Source organism: Python bivittatus, unplaced genomic scaffold (genome assembly GCF_059951505.1).
Source record: "Python bivittatus isolate LINGU-HERP-01145 unplaced genomic scaffold, Pbiv_v1 ctg000580_np1212, whole genome shotgun sequence".
Taxonomy (NCBI): Eukaryota; Metazoa; Chordata; class Lepidosauria; order Squamata; family Pythonidae; genus Python; species Python bivittatus.
Window position 1 is genome coordinate 28,853,731 of NW_028277087.1, and position 4,450 is coordinate 28,858,180.

Consider the following 4,450-nt stretch of genomic DNA (forward strand, 5'->3'; position numbering starts at 1 on the left):
CTTTCTGGAGCACATCCCCTTCTCATTCCTAATGATGTGACTAAATCAAACATATCATTTTTTTTTTTTTAGATTGAAGGCTGGAACAATTTTCATAATAGCAAAAATTAGTTCATTGAATTGCCTACATTTACTTGAATTTGGGAGATTTTCTTCAAAAAAGGTGAATGGTATAGAAAAAATAAAAAGTGATACCTTTTCCCACCCACCATAAAATACTAGAATTTAGGGTTATCCAATGAAGCTGAATGGCAAGAGAATCAGGACAGGGAAAAAAATACTTTTTTCATGGAGTACATAATTAACTTGTAGAATTTGTTATTACATGGTGCCATGACAATAATGAACTTCAAGAGCTTTTTGACATATTCATGGAAGATAAGGTATCAATGTGTATGTGTGTGTGTCTATCATCTATCTATCATTGTAATGGAGGTTGTTGGGAATATGAGTAGGAAGGTGCTATTCTAATGTCCTTCTCATGGGCTTTCCTGAGGCATCTGGTTGATCACACTGGGCCTTCACCATGTTCCAGTAGCTCTTTCTTGTTATTGAGTTGTTAGTATACTACTGAGAACCATTTTTGCTGTTTTCACAATGCCTGAAAGAAAAAGATAGCAGTAAAGTTTGTGGACAGCAAATAAGAGGTTTAACTAAAGCCGTTGTGAACCCTTCCCGTTGTGAACAGAGAAATGAAAGGGTCATTGCTTTGTGCATCTTTAGTTAATAAATTATTTGCAAATTTGTATTACCACCAGCTACTCAACTGCTTCGAAAGTGAGTATTATTTTCTCTTTAGGGAATGGAATAGCAGTTGGAATAGCAGCAAATGGAAAGCATAACTGAAATTGTACATTCCATCAAAATCATAGCAACTCTTTAAAATTTGGGTAGAGTTGTAGGAGTAAGAAGGAAGGCTATAAAAGTGAGTCTGTAATTAGGAATTCTTGGAGGAAAAGATAACTATAAAAATTAAAAATTAAAAGCTGAATAAATGGAAAGCAGGAACTGTAAAAATTCAGCATTACACTAACTCATAAAAATAATAAGTTTGGCAACAATTATTTAATAATTGCTTGTAGGCTAGAATATGTTTAAAGGCAGTATAACACAAACAGGACAATTGTGGCTCTGAAACTTTTCTGTGTTTCCAAATTTCAAAGCTGATGAGGATTTCAGATTGCTCAGTGTAATTGTGCTAAGAATCCTCCTGAAAACACCATAAAACTGCAATCCTTTGTAATCTGCAGATAACTCCCAATGAGCTCCACAGTTTTCATTAATCACAATGATTGAAACAAACCATATTCTTTTTTTTTTAGCATATTGTATGAATGAGGCTATCACATTAATCCATAACAGATGGATGGATGGAGATATATGTATGTGTGTGTGTGTGTGTGCACGTGTATGTATATATATATATTAAGAATTTTGGTTATAATAGTAAAATCTAATACAAGCTAAACTTAAAGAAAAAAGAATAGAGAGAAGAAGTAAAAAGTGCAAGGAAAAAGAAAAAAAGAAAGAGAAAAGTAAGAATATAATAAAGAAAAAGAAATATACTGTATAAAGAAGTGACTTTCAACCTTCATCACAAGTATAAGCAAATTTAGTAACTCTTCACCCTCTCTAAAGTTACATACATTTATCTGTTCATCCCATATCCCGTCTCTTATGTATAAACCATAAAACATCTTTTCAGTCCTGGTGTCAGCAGAAAGTCCATAAAGGATTACTAGAAATAACAACATATCTTGTTTTAACTTTGATCAAATGAATGAACTTTATATTCCTTCCTTTTATTTCTAACAGTCTTAATCTTTAGTTCGTTCAAATATTGTCATAGGATTTGATCTGTCTTCATTCCTTCTTTGTCCCATCACACAGAGTTCAAGGTTTTAACAATCCTCTTTTGTAAATCCAGTAAGAAAAAATTATCCAGGTCACTCTTGGTTTATTTATTTGGGTTTCTTTTGTAGATCTAGTAAAACATCCTTTTCTAAGTCATTCTCTTGGCCTGTCAGTTGTAAATCCACTTTCAATACCATCTCTATCATGTCAGATAAAATTTGTTCTACATCTGTTATTTCTTCAGTATCTTTTTATCTTAATTTAATCTTATCTTTTGGTCAAAATCTATCTATAGAAGCCGACACCATTACTGACATTATTGATATTCAGTATTTTTATTGTCATAACCATCTTGCAGGCCTGTTTATCTTTCCTGTACCTAAAATCTTTAGTCCCCTCTAGTGTCCAGTTTTTGAAATTGTGAAATTGTTTATCTATGTTGTGTCTTATAAAAACCAAAACAGGATCTATTTTCCATGAGAAGCTCTTTGCACTTTATAAATAATTCCAAAATCTTATTGTAAAAATTTCAGTATTCCAATTTTATCTGGACCCTTAGTCCATTTATAACTTTCTAAGATCAAAATCTTATTTAGCTTTTTGCTGTTTATTTCAGATTCTTTAGATTCTTAACCTTATAATTAAAGTTTTCTTTTGTTCAGGATTAAAGGCAGACTCACCCAGCATTTCCAAATTCGTAATTCCAAAGGTCTCTAATAGCTTAGAAGTAGATGAGTAATTTTTGAAAGTGATTAGAAAGTGAGGTTCACAAACTTAGTATCCTTTAAACGTCTCCGCCACAGTTGCAAGCAAGATGGCTTAAACGTCTCCTGGCACTCAAACCCATGGAAAACCACTGTTCTGTGGTCTCCTCGCAGGGAGCAGCCATCTAGAGCATATGTGGGCAATCTCTCATCCTCTTCTTACCTGGGGAGATTCCAAGGAACTGGTTCCTTGGTCTTTGCCGTGGTTGTTGGCTCCATTTTTTGCAGAGCCTTCTTCAGTTCATCATACCTCCCCCGGAAGCCCCAATAAGCCATAATGGCTTATTTGGTAACCCTGTAAAATGCCCATGTTGTAGACATATACTATTGCGTGCATTTTGTAGACCATATGATTGAGGCTGACGAAGAATACTGATCAAAGGGTTGGTGAGTAGGATGCCAACTACATTTTGCTCATGCTATTCATTTCTATTTTGATTCATGGATACAGATAAATTACAAATCAACCTTAAAGGGGAGCAAATGATCAACTATTTAAGAGTATGGCTTGGTTATAAAGAGAACACAACGTTCAGGGAAGGAAAGTTTTCCCTTTACAGTTACCAGTGTCCCTTCTGGGAGTCTTAAGAACACTGGATATGGAGAACGTTGGGGGAGGAGAGAGATGGGAAACTTCTGTTTTTTGAACTGGACTAAGGCAATTAGTCTTAAAACAACAAGCTAAAGTTTAGGCAATTCTCCCCTCCTTCAGCAGCCCCACCCTATATTATCTGGGAAGGCCCTCTTTCAGGCAAACTTTGGGGAAGACACAGAGGGTGCAAGTATTGAACAGCTATTCTCCTAGAGATGTACTAACAAAAAGATTACAGTCATAGGTTACAGTATGTGAGTGTATATCATGAGGCTAATGTCTGTTGTGTAAACAATGTCCAGGTGCAGGCTGGCTTGCCTCCTCTCCTCTTCACCAAATAGCCAGAAAAAGTTTTGACCTGTCTACTGTATATATATGGTTCACATTTGAAAGCAACTGTACTTGTTGGAATTGTGCAACCACCTTAACCACTTTCTTCAGACATCTTATTAATCAGAACTCAGGAGGACTTGCTCCTTGAATGTTAGAAAAATCAAAATTGGGAAGCTACACCAACAGAGGGCTCACTCAGAAGATACAACATGCAAGGATGCTGCATTGAAAATGGAAAAGGTACTACCCCACTTGTTTTATTCTAAAAGATCTAATCATAGTGTTGATAAAAGGATGATCTATTTGCAATGATATTCAAGAAGAAATAAAACCTTCACGGAACTTTAATTCAAAATATAAAGAGAAATCTAAGATTCCCACTGATAGTGAATTCAGGTGATAAGCACCTCCAGTAAGCTGATGAATAAGGATGTATCAGCGTGCCACTATTTATAAAAGTGCATGCAAACCTTCCAGGGAGGACCCAGGCCATTGAGCCGCAAGCCGTAGTAAAACTTAAAAAGCAGTAACACACGAAAGCAAAATAAGGTAAGGCGCCCCAAAGAAGCAGCAGCTGGCTCTGCAGAATTTACACCGCAGTTTTTGTTACCTCGCCTTTGGAGCGCGGGCGATGTGATCATACTTCACGTAGACGGTGTTTATGTAGCTGCAGTAAAATACGAAAACCGCGAGAGACACAACAAACAAGACGCACATCGAGCTGCAGACCGCAATCAGCGCTTCTACAGTCACTCAAGAGTGCTAACGGGCAGCTGCGATGATCAGCGGCCACGCCCACAACAGATACAGTGAGTCTGAAGGACAGGCCGAGATCTTCGCCTTTGGCGCCTCCCTTTTAGAAGTTTCGGGCCGCGTGACGTTACGCAAAGGCTCTTCTGGGTGGATC